General features: G+C 41.8%; 1 protein-coding gene and 1 pseudogene across 3 annotated transcripts in view; both read left to right on the top strand.

Annotated features, from left to right (window-relative positions):
* Positions 1–24675, top strand: part of RORA (RAR related orphan receptor A) — a 707812-nt gene that overhangs the window by 616979 nt on the left and 66158 nt on the right. The window lies entirely within an intron of this gene.
* LOC112833491 (U4 spliceosomal RNA) lies at positions 4591–4709 on the top strand (annotated as a pseudogene).

Genomic DNA, 24675 nt, shown 5'->3' with positions numbered 1-24675 from the left:
CTGTGGATTGTAGAAGCCGCAGTGAACACAGTGGGCTTTGTCTCTGGCCTTGGCGAGTATACATTCTGGTGGGAAGAGCTAGATAATACCTAAGTAAACACATAAATGAACTGGATAAGAACAGGTAGTGACAACAGCTAGGCTAACAGGCAAACAGTGTGATGGCTTAGAAATGTGTATGGCCTCCTGGATGAATGTCAGGGAACACAGTCCAAGAATTTTTTTCCAACTGATAGTGAATGTTCGGCTGTAGACTCAGGAGGGTGCATAGAGGTCATCTGGTCCCTTAGTTCTCAACCTTGTCTGCACTTTGGACTGTCTAGAGAGCTTTTTAAAGATACTCAAGCCCAGCCTGCACTCCTAGAGGCTCTCGTTTTATTGGTTTGAGGTGGGACTCAAGTATTGTTAATATTTTAAGCTGCCCGTCTGATTCGGATTGAGAAACCCCTGAAGTTGAACACTCTGACTTTACACATGAGTCATTGGTCCCCAGTGCAGGGAAACAGCATTGGATGGTGGAAACCACCCCGCTTCATGTTGGGGGGCGGGAAAGATGTGGGTTCTCCTCTCAGATCTACTACTCAAATAATTGTCAGGTTACCTCAGTTGCTCGCTTCCCCCATTTGTTAAGTTCGAGAGACTTGATAGCCATCAAGGTCTTTTCCAGATCTCCCAATATGAAATGTTTATTCAAACAGAAAGATAATCTGGTTTCTTGTTCAAGACTTGGAGGAAACAGATGAATGCCTTCTAGTTTCCTTATTCCCTGTCTCAACCCTTAATTGCTGTAGGTGCCTTAATCAGCTAATCCATTCATTTCAAAAGTGAAAATTTAAGGTAGAAAAAGGTGACTACTTCTAGCCAATGATTTAAATAAATTTAAGAACAAGCAAGCTTTCATTAATATTAGTAATAAATATGCCCAGATTTAGTTCTGGTAAATTACAGAAATCCCTTATTTATCAAATTCTATCCCAAAGCCTTTTCCATTTTTGATGGTTGAGTTAAAACCAAGGGGGTTAGGGGCAGGGAGGTTGCGTAAAGATGGAAACCCTGGAATCATCTTAACCATTGCATACCACGGTAATTGTATTCCTTACCAAGTATTCCAGGCCAGAAATCCAACAAAATTGAGTCTCTCCTAATATATTGTTTGCAGCTTATTAGCAAGCAGAAACAGTATCTCCTATGTTGCCAGCTTACAAAAGGAAAATAACAGAACTCAGCTCTGTCATGAAAAATAAAGTCACTGTACTTCCTCATTAGAGATCATCCAGTATATCTAAGAACTTGGATTTCATTGAAACATTTATTCAGAAAGGTAGCAGCAGTTCATTATAAACTGGGCTGGTGTGATGTAAGCACCTTAACTTTATTTCCTTTTTGTGTGGAATGTCCCAGGGGAGTTTGATAATATTCAGCAGTTCCAGAAGTGATAAAGGAGCTTGAAAAGTAAATCTGATGGGAGCTGGTAAATGAAATTAGAGCCGTGTCTTTTTCAACAGAGAATTTTAAAGATGCGCATGTTGCCTATTTTGTGTGTATTTATTTAAGGAACTGTACACACGTTGTATACAAAGCCATATGTTTGCCTCAGACGTTAAATTATGAAAAATCATCTTCTAACTTACATTGCATCTGCAACAGCAAGCAGCTTCTGAAAATGGTTTAATAAAATAATTGGTCTGGCAGAAGTCTATTTCACATCAGTATTTCTGTCACAAGCAAAATCATGTAGAACAGAAGTGTTTTGTTTCCACCATTGCAGAGAAACAAAGTTGTTTAAGATGAGTTAAGATGTCTCGAAGTTTTGGCCGACTTTCTGAGCCTCCTGCTGCTATTGCATTCAGAATCCCTTTTAACGTGGCTTGGAAGTTTCTCTGTGATTTCAATGGCTGCTTAGGGGAAATATTGGCTAAACTTCTCATTTTGACTTGTTAAGATGGCTTGAGCGTTTTCAGAATGTTTTCATTTGCTAGAAATATGTTTTGTGCTCAGGCTTCTCTTGTTGAAGAAGGTTGGTTACCAGCCATCTGATGACGCCTCAGGGTGTTTACAGAAAATGTGGGTGCCGTAGTTATATTTGAGCACAGCCCTCCCCCAACAAAGATAGTGTGGTAATCAGCAGGAATGTGAAAACATGTATTTAAGGGCTGATGCTTGTAAAAAGGGGTGCCGTAAAGAAACATGGTTGTTCAGATGTAAGAAATGACTGACAGCTCTCCTTGTAGGCATGCTAGTAACAATAAAGTCTAGAAGTTCAACATCAAAGTGATCACAGCTTACTCCACCAGTGACTTGCACATCAAAGATGAAGTGCAAGACAAAGGAAGTGCACTGAGGTATGTTTCTGCCTCATAGCCAGATGCTCAGGGGGAGCTCCCATAGCTCCTTTCACGAATGCAAAGTGATTTTTGCAGATCAGCGTCTTCATTTCATAAGTGACCAGGAATATAAAAAAAGCAGGGCAAACGAGTGTCATAATTGCTCCCCATCACTTTAAGTTTGGGTAGGAAAGATTCATCGCACAGGAGATTGATCTCTGATTTCCTTAAGTAACGAATTCTGTAGCAGTCTGGGCAGCTCTGAATTCACCTTATAGAATACAGGCAATTATTCACAAAATAAGAGAGTACAAATTGGATGCATTTCAAGTCGGTGGTTTAGAATTATGCTTGAGAACATTAAACTGGACCTAAGTTTGTGGAATTATGCCTTTCTCTCTCTCTTGTTTGCTTTTTAATTTTTTTAAATTAACCTTGTGGGTGGATTTCTGCTGAATCAGGTGTGCATTACTTAATAGGTGTGTGTGATAATGAAATTTGGACCTGTTAAACCGGCTCTTAATTAATCACCAGATCTGTACCTCAGTTCTATAAATCAAATGACTTCTACTCCAGAATGAAAAATGCCAAAAGTAGAACAGGAAGAAGAGTCTAGATATGACTCCCCCCTTAATATTAAATTGAAAATAAAATTAACCATGCAAGTATTATGGGTGATTTGAAATAATGTGCCTTTTTTTTTGCTTGCCTTTGAAATATGAAGTTCTTTTATAGTTCATCTTCAGTAATTTACTCATTTTTAAATGCTATTGAAAAATAGTAGTGCTCTGTGTAGTCATTAATAAATACAAAGCAGTTCTCTCAAGGCTCTGGGGAGACCTAGTAAACACAACTGTGTTACTAATTGATGCTATACTGAGCTGACAAAAGTAGTGCATCGGTAAACAGAAGTTAGAAAGCAGAAAGTTAAAGAACTATAGGGGATTATGTAGACATCAAGGGTTGGAAATTATAATAAGGCCTCTTTAGGGGAGCATTAATTTGCATGTGGCTGAATTAGGACACCCAATTATTTCTGAGGACACTACTAAGAGCTCATCTGAAATACCCCTGAAGTGATAGGTTGGGGAGGGTTGGGTGTTACATGGGATAGACGGGGGACTGAGCAGGACATATTTCCTGTAACTCACGATAGTTTTCCCAATAGCTTGTTGGAGCAGCTTTCTTTGTTAGGGAGGAAAATGCTGATGAAATCAAGAGTACTGCAATTTCTTTGTTCTATACACACAATTTATGTTGAATTGCCACAATGGAATTTTTTTTTTAAGCAGGGAGGGCAGGAGGGTGGAGACAGAAATAAACCTTTTAAATCTTCTTTATGTGAAGCCCACAAGGACATAAGCACTGAGCAGATTAGAGTGGATTTATACTGTTAGTACCCTCTGTGGCAGTGGTCCTCAGCATGGGATCCAGGCACCCCGGGGACCCCGAGGCCCTTTGAGGGGTTCCAAGAGATAAAAAACAATCTGTATAATACTGAGATATTATTTGCCCTTTTCACTGTACCGACCATTTGGCATGAATAGTGCCAAAGCCTTGGGGGCTAAAACCGGCACCTTTGCAGGAATCAAGGCAGGGACACCAACCTGTACGAGTCATCATCATATTTGTTATTACGGTGGACTTACTGTTAACGAAACATTGCCAGGTTCATTTGAGAATGTCCTTGATGAAGCAGTAAAGATTTTTAAGTGTATTAAATTTCAACCCTGAGTACAAATCTTTTTGATATTCTTTATGACAAAATGGGAAGTACACATAAAGCGCTTCTGCTAGATACTGAAGGAGGATGTTTGTCTGGAGGGCGGAGGGGGAAAGAACTGGGCCGTTGTTAGAGTTAATAGCTGAACTAGCTGCTTTTTGAATGGAATGCCATTTTACTTACTAAAACGACTGACTCTAGCTGTTCAGACTTAGGTATAGGTCATATATTTTCTCAAAAATGAACGAAGTGAGCCCGTCACTTCAAGAAAAATAGCTGGCAGTATTTATTGCCAATAAACTCAAGCTTTTAGGCAAATAGAATTTTGGAATACTTGTATCCAGCACCATGCATGTGGCTGCTTCTCAATATTTAAAGACGTTCCTGATGATGTAGGTGGTGATATGAATAAATGTGATTGCTTGATATAATCTCATTTGGTAATGAAATATGGCAACATCTGGAAGAACTACATAACTCCGTGAACTAATAGTTTCCAAGTGACCAATGCATAGGTAGAAGATTCATTCAAAGTACAAAGTAAGCTTTGCCCAGTGGTAGTATCATAGCCAAAGAGGTTTATCCGAGGCGCAATTATTGCTAATTGAAAACTTTTCCCAAAGTACAAAATATACCAATTTATTTGAATTTAACAGAGTAAAAAAATAACGAGAGGGTTTCAGGTTTCATATTCCAACTAACCTTTAAGAAACCACCACTCGGGGAGTTTTGGTGTAATATCAAAGAAGGCTATCCAGAATTATCTGATAAGGCTATAAAATAACCCTCCTCCAGCTACGAATCTGTGTGAGGCCAGATTTTCTTCATGTACTTCAACCAAAAGAACACAACAGACAGAATGCAGAAGGAGATATGAGTCCACCTGTCTTCTGTTAAGCTAGAGAGTAAAGAGATGTGCAAAACTGTAAAAAGAATGGCACTTTTGGGAAAATATATTTATCATAATAATACTTTGTGTTAATCTGTAATGAATTTATTACTATTTAAATTAACTATAAGTAAATATTTTTACATTTTCTCAGTTTTAATTTCTTATACGGTCATTATTGATGCGTTACCCACATAAACAAAAGCTCTTTGGGACTTTTAAATACATAAAGGGATCTAGACGCCAGATACCAAAAAGTTGGAGAACCAAAAAAGAAATGGGGGGGATGCTCGAGTGGCTTTGTCGGTTAAGCATCTGACTTGATTTTGGTTCAGGTCATGATTTCAGGGTTGTGAGACAGAGCCCTGTGTGGGGCTCTGTGCTGGGTGTGGAGCCTGCTTAAGATTTTCTCTCTCCCTCTCCATCTGCCTCCCCGCAACACGTGCACACTCTCTCTCTTAAAAAAAAAAAAAAACAAGTTGGGCGCCTGGGTGGCTCAGTCATTAGGCGTCTGCCTTTGGCTCAGGTCATGGTCCTAGGGTCCTGGGATGGAGCCTCGCATGGGGCTCCCTGCTCAGCGGGAAGCCTGCTTCTCCCTCTCCCACTCCCCCTGCCTGTGTTCCCTCTCTCGCTGTGTCTCTCTCTGTCCAATAAATAAATAAAATCTTTAAAAAAAAAAAAAAGTTTGAGAATCACTGCGGTACAGTTTACCCTAGGAGATGGAAAATTTTGTGACAAAGCGCACGCTAACAATGGAAAGGGCTTTAAATTTAGATAAATTCAACAGATAAGCCATGAATTATATATTAAACAAAAAAAGCACTTTCAAACATGAATTCAAACAAATTTTCTAATCTCTATTTTCTTTATAATGTCTTTCCCTTTAATGGCCATGGAAGACTAGAATCATTGCTGATATTACATTTTCAGAGTTTTTGTTTTCTTTTTTAATACAACAGATTTGGCATAAAATTGTGGTTTACAGAGGCTTTAACGTTTATCTTTAATCATCTGCAAACTACATTAGCAAAAACTGCAGTAAATTACTGCTATTTGTCTTTTCAGTCTGGCCTTATACCGAGGAAAAAATACGTTGTAACATTAGTGTGACTTCCCCAGCTATTCCAAATCCTGGGAGATGTGAGACTCCCACAAATGCTGGCCCTTTGGGGAATTTCGTTACCGCGTGTAGTGATGGAAAGAAAACCCTCCCAGATCCCGCCACCGCACGAGTGAAGGATCCTGTCACCTGCTGTCCACATTCGTTCCCCTCAGACCTCCTCTAGGAGGCAAGAGTTCTGCCCAGGTGTCTGTTGGCACTGAGGACGTGGCAGGAAGGCTGAGCCCTTGACTACCTTCAGATGTGCTTGGCAGAATCCATTCCATTAGACTAATTAAATGTATGAACGTCCAGCCTCCCCTGAAGTTTCTTGTGAAGAATAACGTGCGGTTAGAAAGCCGTGCTCAAATACTTGTTGTTAATTTTGTAATCGCTTCATTGGCATCTAACATATAGGCATTTACATCGTCCTGTGGAGCTGGGCCATCGGCCTCTTTGTTATTATCAAATAGGGGGCACGCAGGTCTTGGTTCCATTTGGTTTCCTATCAACAGGCTGTCAGTTGAATGGGAGCAAATGCGTTTTGGCACATTCTGCTTTTCCAGGGTATTGCTCCTGACTCCTGTAACTCAGGACTCGGTGCCCCTAGAGCCCGATGAGCGTCAGAGTATGGGGCTACCTCACTCCTGGCATGGTTTTAGTCGCCAATTAAAGGTAGAAGCTGAAACACACTCACTGTGTCAATGGAGGTTGTGCAGTGGGGCACATCTAGACTGGCCACGAGAAACAGCCCCTCATTTCCTCCTGGATCTGCCCAAAATGAGGAGGGCTAAGGGAAGTGAGGTGGCCTAGTTTCAGAGCAGCTCCCGGTGGTAATGTGGGGGAATGCTGGGAGCAGAGAGAAAGGAAATGAAGGCAGCATCCTCTCTCCTTGGGCTGTTGAGAAGGCGAAGCTCTAACCTTTGCAAAATGGGTGGGAGAAAGAGCCACATGCCCACTCGTGGTGAAAAAGAAAACAAAACTTCCTCCCAATGCCCAAGATAATTATCCTCTTTTAAGTAAAATGACTCTTTTGAGGCAGTACATTTTGTTAAATTTCGAGCATTTTCCTGCCACCCAAACTTAAAATAACTAGTTTTACACATTAAGTTTGGCATTATTCAGTGGTTTTGACCCAGGCATAGGAGATGATTTAAAAACCAAAAGGCATTCTTATCTTGGTCTGGAAGGGCTCACTCTGTGAGAATTCATCAGGCTCCCATTTGTGATGCCTGTTTCTGGAGGTATGTTGCACTTCAGTAAAAAGCTTACTAAAAGGCTAGGGCCTTCCAGTACATTTGTTATATAAATAATATACTCACAGTACTGAAAATACTCTCTAGACTCAAGGCTTTGGAATTTTTCACTGTCCTTTAACACACATTTTGTTTATTTTCAGTTCCTTTGTACCACCACTTCACAAACATAAAATTGAATCTATGACTTTACAGGAGGGAAACTAACAGCATTTATATATGTCAAATGTGTATACAAGGCTGTAACTCCATCACGAAGGCCTGATAGCACCCTTTATGTTTTCCTTTCATTCCCTCCCTCCCTCTCTCCCATTCTTCCTTCCCCCCCTTTCTTCCTCCCTCCCCTCCCCTCCCCTCCCCTCCCCTCCCCTTCCTTCCTTCCTTCCTTCCTTCCTTCCTTCCTTCCTTCCTTCCTTCCTTCCTTCCTTCCAACATTGGCTCTTGAAAGACTTGTGAGGAAGATAGGAGGAGAAAGTGAATCAGAAGGCATGGGGATACTGTTACAGGAATATGAAGTTCTTCTAAGATTTAATGCTTCCTGTGCACTTTTTAGCTCTCTGCTAAAGGTTCTGGCCCTCTGTAAGGATGGCCTCAGGCAAACAGGCTGTGTTTTCATAGTCAAACATCTCCCTTTTCTGTACTCTCCTGGCTTAGAGTCATCACCTTTCTTCCACAGAAAGAGGGAGTAGTGCCCCGCTCCAAGGCCACCTCCCCTTCCCTCTCTCCTAACCCCGTGTTCTGTTCTCTCATCCCCTTCTCTCCTGGCTCTTCCAGGTGACGTGACAGAAATGAATAGGAAGGAATGTGGGACATTTGGCATACGTGGAAGAACATGTATGGATTTGGAAACTTTTCCAAATACAAGGTTCCAGTCCCAGAAATGCTACATACTAGCTGAAGGATCTCGGGCAAGTCACATACCTCTCTAAACCTCAGTGTCATCAATTGTAAAACAGTCATCAGATTGACCTCATAGGGATTTTAGAAAGTAGGGAGTTACACATAGAAGGTACTTACTACAAGTGTCTCGCTCATAACAGGTACTTAGCACATAGTAGACACTGAATAATGGCCTTCACTGGTGCCCAAAGATACGAGTTATGTGATCTGATCAGATGGGGTTAGTGGAAGGGGTACTTGGACGATATTTCTCCTCATATAATGTGGGAGGCTTTGAATTCTGCATTATCCAAGCCTTGCCACTGTAAACAGTGATACATGTACCCTAAGCCTACCAGGTTTAAAGTGCTTCCTCTGTGTCAAGCACTGTGAAATGCCTTATTACCACACTGAATACTCATGTGAGACTTTCATCCCCCTTTTTACAGAGCTGAGACTCAGAGAGACCGAACACCTTCCCAGGATCACAGAGCTAGGAGCGCTTAGGGAGGCCAAGCCCATCAGGCTTTCAAGGCTGTGTTTCTAACCTCCTTGCTCTCCTGACCCAAGATCACAGCACCACAGGACTCTCACAGAAATACACTGTTCCAGACTCTGAGATTGGGTCGTCATGCAAACTGGGGTTGGGGGCTCTTTCAGAACACTTTGGTGCAGTGAGAGTAGGCAATAGAGAAACTTATTTTATTGAGCATCTGCTTTGTGCCAGGCACGGTAGCAAGTGCTGGAACCAGAGAGATGGGAAGGTGTGTTCCCCGCCTACAAGGAGCTCACAGGCCTTTGAGGACCTGAGGTGCACATAAAATCACAACACAGTGACTGCGCCGGATTAGAGCAGGGGGAGATGCAGTGGGAGCCCACAGGAGGAGCCCTCCTCAGACCTGTGGAGGAGAAGGAGGCAAAGTCCTGGCTAGGCTTTGAAGTGAAGGAACCTATTCCCAACCAAGAGCAGAGCTCGCAAAAATTCTCAGTGGCCGGACAGGGAGTCCGGTGAGTCTGGGGATGGCAGGTAGTGCGTCTGGCCTGTAGGGACTGCAGGAGACCAGGCAGCTGGATGAGGCCAATGTGCCTCAGACCACGAAGGCCCAGGCCGTCATTCCAAGGTTCTTTATACCGAAGCCGTGGGAAGCCACTGAAGGCGGCTGCCAAGCGTTTTTAAGGCGTGTGGAATCATGAGGAGCAATCACACGTTCTCACTATCTTCTTTTCCCCCGTAATCATTTTGGGGGATGGGGGCACGGGGGGAAGCTTTTGAGATGCAGCCGAAGACTCTCCCATGGTCTGCTCTGGGTTTCTGTACGGACACGTCGCCTCTTGCGTGTTCTCGAGAGCTCTGTGGAAGGCATCCCGCCACAAGACTCCTTCAATGGATTGTTGCACTTTGCTTGTTATAAATTGATTCGGGGACTTCATTATGATGTCGCTCAGATGAATGAGGCGGTGGTGTTTTGGCTCGCCGCACTGCCAGGAGGAGGGAAAACAAGTTTCTGTGGTGCCGCGGTTCGATCACGCTGCTTACAGAAGTAGGGCCATGAAAGGACGGAGGAGTGTGTCTTTGATACTAGAAACCCTGTCGCCCTGTTGGTGCTACAAGCGAATGCTTAAATTAAAGGTTGGAGCCAGCTTTCAAGTGTTGACTGTCGAGCAAAAAACTCAGCCCACACTCGTGCACTTACTCAAGCTTGTTAAAATAAAAATACACTCTCGGCGAGGCTCGTGTCTCAGCTAGTGTAATTATTACATTGAAGATTGTTGTTTGCCTTCGAGTTGCTGTAGCACCCGTTTATTTAAAGATACGCTCGGTCATTTAATACCATTCGTCAGGACTTATGCCCAAACCGTGGAGAAGTAAATACCATTGCCAGGTGCCTCTCCGGGTTGTTTCTCCTTCATGTGTTCAAGGTAAACACTGGCGCTTGGCAGACTGATCCAGAGGGGAGGGGATTTCCCTTCCCCACTGTAGCCCAGTTGCTCAACTGACTCACCTCTCATCTGCCGACAAGGATAATGATGGCATCGCCCTTGGTGGAGCATTCTGAGGATTAAATGAGATAATACATTTGAGGTGTTTGGCCCATCAGTGAGTGCTTCGTAATGTCATTTTATTATTGGTAGCATTCATAGATTTTTTTTTTTTTTTTTAAGTGGTGGACTGGAGTCTGACTTCAGTGCCACTCTTTTTGCCTGGCTACCAATGATAAAAGCAGGACAATCTAGCTATCTGTAATAGCAGTGGGCTCGTTAGCCCTAGAGTTAGACTCCCTGCATTTCTTGTGGTTGGATATGCCCACATTATTCAAGTGTTTGGGAAAGTTGTGCAAGACTATGCAAATGTGAGGCATCGTGCTCATTTTGTGACTGATCTCTCGTGGGGTTCTTCCCCTTGACATACAGATTTCTAAGTCATCCTCCCTCCTTGCACTATATTGGCCATGTGGAATGCAGGACATCGCCTCCAATGAACGAATCCACTTTATCCCCATTTATTGAGTGGCTTTCTACAACTAAAGCTACTCAGCTTTGCTGTGTTGTTTTAAGGCCCCGAAATTCAAATCGTGGATATTGAGGGGGGGGTATACCCAGTGCCTAATGGGGGGAGGGGCAGAAGAAGAGGGATAACCCATCGTGGGGCTCCATCTCACCACCCTGAGATCATGACCTGAGCCGAAATCAAGAGTCGGACGCTTAACCGACCGCGCCACCCAGACGCCCCTACCCAGTGTCTTTTCTGCAGACCTATGGAGTCTCATGCATGGAACTGAGACATCAGGCCTCTCCCCATCTCAGAGTGCTGGGGTTTAGGATCTCTGCAGAATGCTCTGGTATGTTAAGTCAGGATGTTGTTTTGTTTATATAAATCACCCTTACACCCGCACTTCTGCATGGATGATTACTTTTTAATGAGGTAACAGAATAGTGGTGAGGTCAATCTATGTCTTGGCACGGTGTTCTGATGAGTGAATTTTGATAACTCCCTAGTGGAGAGCAGAATTTTGATTGTGGAAGGTGATGTAGCTAAAAACATCAGTCCCTTAGCTGGTGGGCATTTTGTAGAATGTTAGACCTGTAAGCAACTTTGGAGGCCAACTTGTCCAGAATGTTTACTTCACAAATTAGGTAGTTGGGAGATGAAATGCCATGCCCGGGATAAATTGGTGGCAGGTTAAGAACTAGAATCAGAGTCTCTTACTCCTTTGCCACAGTTGTTTCACTGCTCGTGCCCCATCGCAGGGCCACAGAGAGCTTACATGTGATATCATTACATCCAAAAGGGCTGTAAGTGATGCGTGAGGCCTGCTTCACTCTTTAGTAACAAGGCCATACATTTTTATCAAAAGGTTCGATTGCATAATTATTTGTATTTTCATAGAAAAGGCAAAAAAAATTCCAGCCAAGAGTGGCAGCACAAAGGACCACATGCACCCGAGCTTTAATGTCAGCTTTAGAAGCACAGAAAAACACAGGAAACCACTTCAAATATACCATCACCAGGAATTCAAACTGTGTCAGAGAAGCCCGCAGAACGGTGTCCCTTCATGCTGAGTATTGTGAAAATCTATCCTTGTTGTTTGCTGTGGTCTCCCTGTGAGAGACACATCGAAATTCCGCGCCCCCCCCACGCCCACCCCAAGGAAAAAAAATAGCAGGAACAGTAAATAACAACCCTCAGATAATACAGATGGGTAAACATTTCCAGAATTGATTATATAAAGTACTGTTGACAAGCCACTAGCAGGCAAAATGAGGAGAGAGGAGGGGAAAAAAAAAAGAACTTTTATCTGCCATTCAACTCTGGGCATGCAAGGCAGGATAGAGACACAGAGCAAAATCCGTGATTAACATGATAATGTTCTTCATTGCATGCACGGAATCGTCAGAGGGTCCTGAGAATTATCTAGTCCAGGCTACTCCTGTTACTCCAGAGGAAAGAGAAACTCAGAAAGGTTAAGTGGCTGGCCTGGCATCCCACCCTTCACAGCAAAGCCAATTTTAGGACCCTGGTCTCTTGACTCTCAGTCCAGTGCTCTTGCTATGATAGCATGACCCCCTAATTGAATCTATGACAGGACCAAGCGTCAGGGGTACAAAATGAGGCTCACAGAAATTTATCTAAATGGAATGCTGTTTTGAAATCATCATTAAAGCTGTTCCTGATTTTTAGCATCTCCAAAGCACAAAAACTTAATATGGTATCGTGTAAAAATCTTAAGTTATTGCCAACCCCAGAAAGGAACTTTTCCATGTGTATTTAGTTATCCAACAAATATTTGCTAAATGCCTGTGCTTGAATTTACATGACCCATGGTCTTTGATCAATTCTCCTCTTTTTTCTCTGAGACTTAATAAGCAGAGGGATCATTGGATCTGTCCCCTTGACGCCCTGGTCTAAGGGGGTCATGCACACATCCTCTTACTTTTCTCTAGTCGTTCCTGTCCTTTCCGTCTGGTCTTTAAATGTCAGTCTCTGTTCTCATCTCCTTTTTATAGCCCGTGTGGTTTTCTCCTGTTTGTCTTGCTCTCCTTTCGCTGACGTATTTGCATCTCTGTAGTTGCGCTTAATATCTGCTAAATCAAACCATATTGGCTTGAATAACGTCCATTGATTTGTGAATCAAAGGATGCTTCAGCTGCCCAGCCCTGCTCTTTGCTCCTTCTTTGTCGCCAGTAGGTTTAACTTACTCAAACCCTCCTTGTGTCTGTCCCCCTTAGACCCCAGCATTGTTCATGCTCCCCCTGTTCAAGCCGGCTCACCCTTTCGAGCTGTCCTTACTAGAAACAGAGTCTCTGTGTTGCTATTTCATTTACTCATTATTTAGTTAGTGAGGCGACTGATTGTCATTTTCTCTTTGCTGTTGTCCTGTTTTCACTTTTCACCACCACCCTTCCCCCAAATTATCGTGATGGCACAAATCATGTTGTCATTAGCTAAACCACACTGAGCATCTACTACATATTTGCTAAGCAGCATTCAGAAGACTTGAATTTTTTACTGTAAAGATGGAGCCTTTGGCTTCTTTTGAGAAGGGATGGAAAATGAACAAGCCAATTTTGTTGATTATCTTAATTCAACCAATTTTCTATATACAATACTCTCACCGCAGAGAAATGATTAGATACTATGTGCCAGAAAAAAGAAGTGTGAAAAGGCATTAACCACAAAAATATGATTTTGTAAGTCAGATCATCAGCCTATCTATTTTACACTCCAGGAAATGCCATAATCTTTATATTTTTTTTCTTAGCTCAAAACCAACCCAACCCGAAATCCATATGAAACAAATATAAAACTCTCCAGTCAACTTTTACCTACTTCCTGGCTTTGTCATTCAGCAACCGCCCACTCATCCCCTGCCCCCCCACCCCCCGCCAGTTATACTAGGAAAACATACAAGATTGTACTGATGGTTTGCTAACCTAACAATAATAATGCTTAGATTCAAGATCAATTTCATTACAGGAAACATGAAAGAAACTCTCAGATGTGTGAGCTCAGACGCTGTGTTGCTGGTGGACGGGGAAGCCCAGGAACGTGGTCTGAGGGATTCTGAGATGTGGGCCTGGCCTGCCTCCAACCAGCAGGTGTTAGTAGCAGCAAGTCCTGCTCTCCCAGTGACACCCAGCCCGGACCTCACCGCTGCCTGGTGGGGGAGAAATGGCTTCTTCTGTCTTCAGAGGCATTCTGACACTACACTTGGCCAAGGTGTACAAATGGGGAAGTTTGGGTCTTGAGAGTAGATCATCCAAGATGCCATCTTCTGTACATACATGAGTAAGAGAGAGCATTAGAACGAGGAGCCTTGGCTGCTCTCCCACCTTGTGGGTATGTTTGAAGGTTCTCACAGGTAGGAAGGCCTTTGGGAACTATTTGGCATCACTAGCTGAGGCTGCCCTGCTGTGCCATCTCCCCTTGGTTGGGACAGCCTTTGTCTTTGGCACAGTAGAAAGGGGCACAGGGTAGAAGTAACAGCAGGAGACATAAAGCATCATCCTGTCCATTTTCTGGCAGAGCACTGCTCTCCTGCCCAGTGCTTATTTTCCTGGACACCCTCCTCCCTATAGAGCAATGGTTTTTAACTGGGGACAGTTGACCCCCAGGGGACATTTGTCAATATTTGGAGACATTTGTGGTTATCACAACTGGAGAGTGCTACTAATATCTGGTGGGTAGTGGCAAGGGATACTGCTAAACATCCTATGTAGTGCCCAGGACAGCTGCCCCAAATAAAGAATTATCCAGCCTCAAATATCAGTAGTGCTGAGGCTGAGGAATCCTGCCATAGAATATGTTCTTTCCCTCATGTTCATCACGGGCCCTTCACACATAACACCTGCATTTTCAACCTAAGGACATTATATTTAAAAGTACTTACTTTCTTCTTTAAATGAAGGAATAAGTGGGAAACCTCATTGACATGAGAGACAAATAAAGGTGGGGGAGTAATGCATTAACAACAACAACAAAAAAGCCAGAGAGAATCAATATAAATTAATTCATTTAAGTTAATTTATGCTGCTTGCAGTGGTAGAAAGACTCTCTGGTGAAAGAAGACATCTCTTTAAAAGAGAAGGCACAAACCTAAATGCTTAGTGTTGCTAGGCAGGTGATGTGAGTGTGGCAGATAGAAGACGCACCTGGACCACTGGACAGCACGTGTGCCATCTGGAATGAGCCACCTCCCTTGGCTCTGACCAACTGTCACCATTTAGAATAACTGGTCCACCATTGCCAGGTCTTTTGATTTTTCAAGAGAATCTGGAAGTCTGAATTTTAATATAAGTCCCTGGTTATCAATTATTAGAAACAAATTTTAAAACTCATAAGTTTTGTGTGGTTGAATATTGGGCAGATGGGACAAAAATCTCTGGTCTAATACCTACATGGGTCTGAGTAGGTTCTCCTGTTCCAAAAACTTTAAGTGACTTGGAAAATAAGTCTAAACTCCCTAGCGGAGTATTCAAGACCCTTTAAGACTGGGACTCACCAACCTAGCTACCCACTTTCCATCCATTGGCTCCTGCCCACCCTTCTTTTGAGACACAGTGTACCTCTCTTTGAACAAACCGTGCATGCGCATACTAGGACCTCTGCTTGGCTTTCTCTCCTTCCCTTCCCAACTTCCATTCCGCTGCCTACTGAAATGTGATAGTCATTCTTCATGGCCCAGATCAGATAACAAATGGTCTTTCTGAATTCTCTCAAAAAGTCTGATTTGCTATGTTATTATACTTTTTACAACTTACCACACGTTCATCTAATCACCTGCCCACCTCAAATAATGTATAAGATTTGGAGGCTAGGAACCCAACTCTATTTATTGTTCTCTCCTCCATGTAAACCGAGCGTTTAGTAAGTTTAAATCACCTTCTCCTTAATCATCCACCAGCATGCACTGTCATTAACATGACAGTTTCTCTCACCAGATTTTTCTCTCTTCCCTTCCTATGACCAAATTGTCCCCCAAATTAAAATAACATTAAAATAATGTTATTTATGGCAGTAATGGAATTATGTGGTTTTTCATATCATCTCACACCCTTTATTAAGAGGGAAAAAGTAAAACTTGAGAGATGAGTAATACTTATTAAGTTTTGGAATAGCATTAAAATAAGTATCTTTAAACAGTTAAATATTTGCGTCTATACTTAGATGTATAAATCAGTATTTCTTTGAACTTGAAGTGGATTTTGAACTGTGCTCTCCATAATTATAATAATCATACATTTTATTTATGTGTAGTTGGACTATATAGACATTAACCAATTAATTCTTGATCACATTGCCTAATAAGAAGACTTTCCTTGGTACCCTATTTTTAGAGTACACATATGAGTGTATGTTAATTATAGACCTCTGTTATTAACTTTGCATCCTATTATCCAAATGCTTACGAAACAATTTACCAACATCAAGGGGTAGGTGGGCAAGAAACTTGTATCAGAATTAACTTCAGTTTTCAAGCCAGGGGGCAAGTGATATTTATTAATCCATCAAATACCTGGCCTGAGTTCAAGGACAATCCATTCTTCTTAAGTGTTTGAATGGTTGTTCAAGGGGATGTGTTGACTTTTTCCATTCAGGTCACATCATAATTAGCTAATTTAAAAAACATATATATATGTTTGAGCCAAATTTAGTTTTATTTTATAATCCTGGTTCTGTGTAGGTGATATAGCTAATAAGTTATTCCCATTAGGTTATGCTTTCAGAAGTTGCTGTGGCTTGCCACCTATCCCATTAAAAAACTACCTTTATCACTAATTTTAACATGAAACATCCATTTAGAGAAAATCCATTATGAATGAGATAGAGTAGGTTGTTGAATAACATAGGTTTAGGCTCAAGGCCAAATATAAATGTGATATAAATGGGAATATATTGGACAAATGCAGTTTATCTCATTATTTAGCAGTGAGGTATTCCAAATGCTTCTGCTAATAAATACATAAAAATAGATTACATATAACATGAACACTGTGAGTTGACTTTGCAGAATTATTTTTGCGACCTCCACTACACCTGAAACCAATCCTGTTTGAACAGCAACAGTACTTGAGCCTCTGGTTACAAGAAACAGCTCCTTTAAAATTTAGACTAAAAATAAAAATAGATAAATAAAAAAGGAAGAAAAGTCAGTGTTGTATCTGTGGGATTTACCTTAATGGAAGAATTCTTAGGAATGCACCAATTTTATCTAAGTCTGTTTGTGTTGTCTTCTGTTAATCCGCTATTGTCCCTTGAAATCAACCCACATGAAAAGAAGGCAGTGTTCTTCCTCAGAGCTCTGATGGGCGAATGCAGGGACTGAGGTTTCAGGATCACTGCCTTTTTGCTGAGATACTGATAGAACACAATAGATAATATTCACCAAGCTCACAGGGAGGTCACTGCTTGCCCATAGGAGTTTGTAAGCTGTTGATTGTGGCATTGAATTTAAAAGCCCCAAATCGGGGCGGGAGGGGGGGTGTAATATAATGATACTATTATTGCCCTGGTTACAGGATTTTAACTCGTGTATTAGGGCATCGAGTTATTTATCTATGTTTTTTGCTCTCCTAATTTTCTTAGAATTATTTATATTGAGAAAATAGTTTGAATTAGAATTCTCTCTGATTCTCCATCCCCCAGATATATTTGAACAATGAACTTGTTAAAAGTTTAACAAGTCAAAGATGATTTGCTTTCGCTGGCCCCATCATTTTTGGCTCGAGGATTGTCACAAAGAGACCAAAGGGTCAGATTGATAATAGCCCACAGGAGGCTTCGGACACAGGAAAGCAGTATTCTGCAGTCCTTGTTTGTACCCCTGATCCTGGCCAGCTGTCTCAGAAGTGAAGGTAAAAGTAACTGGATGAGAGAGTGTGGTTGATTGATTACAAAATATCATCACTACAAGAAAAACAAAAAACCAAAAAGAACAGCTCCAAAAGTAGGTCTTAATTGGTGAGCCAGATGGGAAGAACACCAGATTAGGAGAAAGTCCGTAATAGTGACAACGCAAGCCGACATTTATTGAATCTTTTCTGTATGCCAGACACTGGGCTAAGCAGTCAACATGCATGATCATATTTAACTTTCAATAGCTAAGTAGGAACTGTTCCTGTGCCCCTTTTCTAGATGAGGGAACAAGGCATCAGATCAGAGAGGTTGAAGTGGCTAGTACAAGGTCACACAGTGATGTGAACTGAGATTTGAATTGAGGTATCCAGCCACAGAGCCCTTCAACCCTGTCTCCAGAGCCATGCTGTAAGCATGCGTATGCGAGCATGTGTATCTCTCAGACAGTAGGTTCATTGTCTGGACATATAATTCACAGGCTGAAGGAAAGAAGAGTGTGGTGACAAGCATGCTCAAGTTAGGAGGTGTGTGGAAGGCTGCCTGTGAGGGACAGAGTGAGAGCTGGGTCCAGGCCCGTGGAAGACCATGAGTGTTCTAGCCGATCCTGAGTGCCGTGTTTGCTGGTACTCAGGGCCATTGTTACCTGTGTGTGTACTTATCACATTGTCATAAATTTCCCGATGACTGCTAAGGATGAACCGCAGTGAACTAGAACCTGGGTCCACAGATAAACAGTGTCTGTGATGTGACCATATGGGAAAAGCCATGATTTGGATGTCTGGGGAGCCAGTTTCCTAATAGACTCTTTGTGGTGTACAATAAGAGCTACCATTTACTGAGAGCCCCTATCCCCCAAACACTGTACTATCTCATTTTCTTTTTAGAACACAGTGATGTGAAGTGAGTGGTAAGATTCTCATACTACAAATGAAGAAACTGAGGCTCAAGGACATTTCCCTAAGATCTGTGTAAGTGGCAGAACTAGAATCTTAGTGTTCTTGACCACTACAATTATTGCAAATATACATAAGGGCTAAAATCTCATGACACTTCCTTGATCAAACTTGCAGGGTAGACTTTATTTTGGAGTGAAGTGAGACACCTTCTAACTCAGAAGCCTGTTTAATATCTGCTATCCATTTGGATAAATGTCACTTGAGCCAATCTGTGAGAAGTGGAGTTCCATGCAGAAAGCTGCAGATGGATCTAGTTAGGCAAAGAAGCATACAAGGCGGGGCAGTTGTCTGGTACCACTGGTATTTACATAGTCAGAATCTTGCACATAGTAGGTGCTAAGCAGATATTTGTGGTTTGTTCCAGTAATGGATTTTTGTCTGCGTATTTGAACATTCACCTCCTCTTGGCTTTGCTTTGGTAGGCTGACTCTGTTCACTTTGGGAGAATTTTAGCGTATATGGATATAGTTTTGGGTTGGCATTTACTTTTCTCCTGTTTTCCCTGACCCTTTTCTAAATGTGTTGGTATTTTACAACTGAGAATCTGTTAATATCATGGAACGGGGTCCAAACCCTTGGGAGCCATCTTGTGGTTAAAGCATCTTCCTCAAGTTTTCCTGAATCTGCAACACTGGGTGAAATTCTTTTTTTTTTTTTTTAAGATTTTATTTATTTATTTGAGAGAGAGAGAATGAGAGATAGAGAGCACGAGAGGGAAGAGGGTCAGAGGGAGAAGCAGACTCCCTGCTGTGTAGGGAGCCTGATGTGGGACTCGATCCCGGGACTCCAGGATCATGACCTGAGCCGAAGGCAGTCGCTTAACCAACTGAGCCACGCGGGTACCCAGGAAATTCTTTTTTTTTTTTTTTTAAGATTTTATTTATTTGACAGAGAGATACTCAGAGAGAGGGGAACACAAGCAGGGGGAGTGGGAGAGGGAGAAGCAGACCTCCCGCCGAGCAGGGAGCCCAGTGTGGGGCTCGATCCCAGGACCTTGGGATCAGGACCTGAGCCGAAGGTAGACGCTTAATGACTGAGCCACCCAGGCGCCCCTGGGTGAAATTCTTATATTCGTTACAAACTTAGAGTTTTAAACTGTCTTCATTACTTTCTTCTCATCACAATTATCATTAGGTTTCAATTATTTATAATTAACTTGCATTTTCTGTATTTTAAAAATACAAATTAAAACTTCCAGGTATAGAAACACTTATAAAACATCACTACCAATATATGTGTGTGCTCGTGGGTGTGAAGATGTGTATATACAAGTGGGTACATTTTTTAAAGCCTTGCCTAGCTCTAGGAATGAAGACTGTGAATACATGTTTTCTTTATCCTTTTCTGTATTTTCTAAATTCTGTTCAATAAGCCTGTGTAACTTTTAAATAGGGGGGAAAAATGTAGCCTAAGATTATAGTTAAATATTAGCAGCTGCTGCTAAGGGCAGATGGACAAATTGCCCAAGCAGCCACATTAGAGGGAGGGTAAGCACTTGAACACACATATTAAGCATAAACATAACAAAGATGGAATGGCAGCTCAGTTCCTGTGTTAATGAAATATTAAGGGTGTGACTGGGGCAAGCTGACCCTGATTATGTCACATGCATTTGACTGTTTCGGAAACCACTCTTGAAAACAAAAATAAAAAGAAGAGGAAAAAAATTTTTACAAAAGCAGTTTTGTCACTCAGTGTTTTTGAAGTGACATACATTTTAATGTATAACCAGACTGCATTTTGTGGTGGTATGATCATTTTCAACCTGAATCTCCTTAAGAAGTGAGTCAGAATCTCTAGAGAGATCTAAATTTAATACAGTCTCATAGGGAACACAAGCAAGAGTCACTCTGATAAACTTTTTGTTTTGCCAGATATGGATTACACATGATTGGTTGACGTGATCCAAAAATGAACTAAAACCACAAATTCAAATCATTCACAGACTTCTTGTTATAACTTAAATTGCTTCCTTAAGAAAAAACAACCATAGTAACCTTTGACTATCTGTAATAAAAGGAAAAAAAATTGGCCAAAATTTATAAAGTATAGGTATTTGGCTTAAGATGTTTTTTTTTTTTTTGAGCACAAAATTCGCTTTGATTAAGTAATATTAAGTTGATTTGCCATTTTAAAACATAGCTACTTGAGTCATGGGGAAGAGATCAAGGAACTTTCTCAAACTGAATGTGCTTTCAGTAATTATCAAGCTGTAATGGAAATAACAGAGAGGTGATTGCCAGACTGTGCACCACACTTGGTCTAGGTACGTGAAAGAGTGTGCTCTTTCGATTACCTTTTTTGCCTCTCTGCTACAGCAGCATTTCACCTATGGTGGATCTGTCTTCTTGCAACCTCTTCTATCAGGAACCATGTGAGAATTTAGGAAGTAAGCAAATAGGCCTGTGGGCTGCCAAAACAGAGTCCCAAAGTTCAAGCACTACAGCTCATGCACTTGACTCAGAGGAAATCCCTTTGGACCCAATACATCCTAGTTATAACTGGTTTTTACACAGGTCCTCTGACAAGTTTGGCTCTCTGGTTACGTTCCAAGAACATAACTAATTCCAAGTTGAAATATTAATTACAACTAAAAGGAGGGCCTCATAAGATCTAGCATATGACTACAAATGGAAAGACAGCAACTGATAAAGGGGAAAATAACTATAAGAAGGACAAAAGACTGGGGCATTTAGTTTGGGGGCAAAATGTCCTATAAATCTTAGAAGGCCTGAAAGTCATTAACAGCATATAGGATAATTTTGTACTTTTCTGGTAAGTTACTAATACGTTTTAAAACAAGCTTTATAATGACACTTCATCAAGAAAGAGCAAGTTATGTTCAAAGTACCCTGAGAAGAAGAAATACATGTCATGCTTTTAGAAATACTCTGTTAAAAATGTTTAGGATAGGGGTGCGTGGGTGGCTCAGTCGGTTGGGCGTCTGCCTTCAGCTCAGGTCCTGGGATCTTAGGGTCCTGGGATTGAGCCTGGTGTCCGGATCCCAGCTCAGTGGGGGAGTCTGCTTCTCCCTCTCTTTCTGCCCCTCCCCCCTCTCGTGCTCGCTCTCTCGCTCTCTCTCTCAAATAAATAAATAAATAAAATATTTTTAAACTGTTTAGGATAACTACCCTCTTTGTTTTGATGTGCTTTTTTGGATAAAATTCCAGCTATTTGAAAATTCAGCTATCCCAGATTACTTTTTAGGGCTCTCATCAGCTGGGATTCACTGCTGTTTGCCCTGGTGATGCTCTTAAATACATAATATTCACAAAGTTTTCTGAGTTAGGAGAATTTGCTTCATTGAATTCTTTGAGAGAACCATCTAGAAAATTACTTCTATTTGTTACCAGTTTGCAAGATGTTTCTCTTGTAGCCCAAGGGAATGTGCTCTTGATGAATGGTGGGCTTGACTAACTGGAGGACCAAGGACAGAATTTCCTGTGTTTATCTTCCCATCCCAGAGTTTGTAACAGTTAACTCTGGTTATTTAAACTCCAGCAAGGCTGAGCTTGTATCTCATTACATAATAGTACAAAGTAACTTAGCCAAAACACGCTGTTCACTACACTGGCCCTTCTGTCATATAACCACGACCTCTGTGATTTTTGCTCCTTCCAAATGAAGGCTAAACCCTGTGTGTCATCTTGCACATCCTCTTCTAGGGCCAGAAAGCCCCACTCAGGGGGTTTAGTTCCCAGGTAACTGTAACAACTGTGTGCATTTTAGGTCTTGAAAAAGTGGGCTAATTTTAGGTATGACTATAGAGGGGATAATGCAGATTCTTCCACGGCAACTTGAAGCTCAACCTTCACAGAATCAGGTCCAGGCGGAAAGAAAATGGAGGTAGCAGAAAATTCTTCCTGCCAGCAAGTAGGAGGAGGAGAAATTTCTTTAGAACAAAAGGAGTAAAAAGGCATATTCAGTGACAGTGGACTTAAAAACCAGTCAGGGTTGGCTATTCAAAGAGCGTTTACTGGGTACTTGGGGATGTTCCAAAGTTTGAGGATGATGCAGCAATATATATACTCCAATAAATCTATTCGTGGTCACTTGTCTTTGAGTTGAGGTGGACAAACAATTGTTCCTGGAGGGATAATGGCAAGGCAACATATTCACAAAAAGAAGATAAGGAAGTTCAGACTGTACAGATGAATGGTAAAAAGAAACATCTATGATATGTGTAAGGTTTCTTGGGTTTGAATCAAAGATGGAACCTCCAGTGGAACCTGAAATGATGAAGAGAGAGGGGAAACCGTGAACTTCCAGGCATGGAGGACTTCAGGTGTGGCCAGTGGACTGGGGAGGCTGACTTTGGCTTCTGCACATTCACCCACAGCACCTTCTCAGAACTGCCCAGAGCCGTCAATGGCAACATCTTTACCTGCAAAGTAAATAAAACTAAGAAGATAACCTAGGCTCTCAGAGCAGGAAACACATTTCCCTAAAATATTTAGATAAGTAATATGAAACTTATTTTCAGATAACTGCTTTAGGTCTCTACTTTTTTATGTGACGGGTTCACAAAAGAGAAGGGGCATTGGGGGAAGTGAAAATAAATGGTTTAAATTCAGAAGTTTTTGGGGCATCTGGGTGGCTTAGTCAGTTGAGCGTCCAACTCTTGGCTTTGGCTCAGGTCATGATCTCCTGGTTGTGGGATCGAGCCCGGCACCGGGTTCCACACTCAGCGTGGAGTCTGCTTAGGATTCTCTCTCCCTCTGCCCCTCCCCCCCTCACGTGCGGGCTGGCTCGCACGCGCGCTCTCTCTCTCTCTCTCTCTAATAAATAAATAAATAAAATAAAATAAAAAGTTATTGCTCTGGCCAGATTTTCCTCCTCCCTGCTCCTATTTATGAAACAATCCACAGCACCTTCGGCTTTAAGGGTAGATTTCATTTGGGGATGGATAGGGAACACGAAGCCCCTGGTCTGCAATGGAGTGGGTCTAGAAGGAGAGAGAGCGTGAGATAAAAATGAGAGAGACACCCAGGATGGATCCTTTTTTTTTTTCCCGTAAAACTCACTTGAAATGCCAGTTACTCCAAAAGCTTTCAATTTCAGGTAACTTGAAATCCCTCTGCTGTCTGGCTTCATTGGAAAGTAGAGGGACCACTCTTTCAAGTGGGGGGAATTTGTGTAACAAGAAAAAGGCAGAAAATAGGTCAACAAAGTCAAGTGACCTACACAGACGGGTGTTTCAAGATGTGTAAGCTGCAAATTCACTTGCGAATATTGGGAGTAAAAGCCGGAAGTGGAAAAATATTTTCTGGACAGGTGGGAGTGAAGAAGAGAGAGAAGTGGGTTATCATTCTTCTTTCAAAAACTACCACATGAAACTTTTTAAAAAAGTTTCCTTCAAGTCATTTTGTTCAACAGATGACAGTTTTTCTTAGAAAAGAAGTTAAGAAAAAAAAAAAAAGAACTTCAAACAATGTGAATGTCCTTCTAACCACCGCCTGCTTTCTCTTCTGACCTGTGATTCAAGACAATTTCCTTTTCCTCTCCTTTCCTTGGCCCCTTTCTGCCTAAATATCACAACATCGTGCAATCACTTCTTTCAAACAGTAACCTAATACCAAACAGAATTTTAACATAGCTACTAATTTTGAACAAGGCTGTGTTGGCAATTATGAAACAGGGTAGACGTTGGCAAGCGCTTTCAGAATAATTATAGGGTTCCTCGAGTAGTACAGTATAAATAATTGCTGGTTTAAAAGCGTTATTGTGAGCAGCAATTTATACTAAAATTTATATTTGCTCCTTGAAACCAATATACGTCAAGAGTGCCTCACTTCCGCCCCCACATCCCCACACTGAGATCTCAAGGGCTTTGGAACCTTTTGATTCCATTACACGTTTAACTTAGCAAGGCAACTACAAGGCACGTCTGGGCTCTAGTAAATAAGGGTAAGAGTAATGCATTTAATAAATGGCCATGAATGAAGTCACGAAGCTATTCCAACTCTGGCCACCCAGAGTGCTCCCAGGATACTGACGTGCAGAAAGGCCATTTCGGTACAGAGAGAAGCTAAGAACTGCAGTGGTATCACTTTTTCATGGCAAGTAGGGCACGCTGAAGAATATTATCACCTCCTCTTTGGCTTATGATGGTGTGGATGGGAGGCACAGAGGACCAAGACACAGGAAACTCGTGGAGATAATGCTGCTCTAAAATAGCCACAGAGACTTATTAA

Source organism: Callorhinus ursinus, unplaced genomic scaffold, assembly GCF_003265705.2.
Source record: "Callorhinus ursinus isolate GAN/ISIS: 27379988/994484 unplaced genomic scaffold, GSC_fseal_2.0 scaffold25, whole genome shotgun sequence".
NCBI lineage: Eukaryota > Metazoa > Chordata > Mammalia > Carnivora > Otariidae > Callorhinus > Callorhinus ursinus.
The sequence above is the reverse complement of the archived record's forward strand: the minus strand, read 5'-3'. Positions and strand labels throughout refer to the sequence as shown.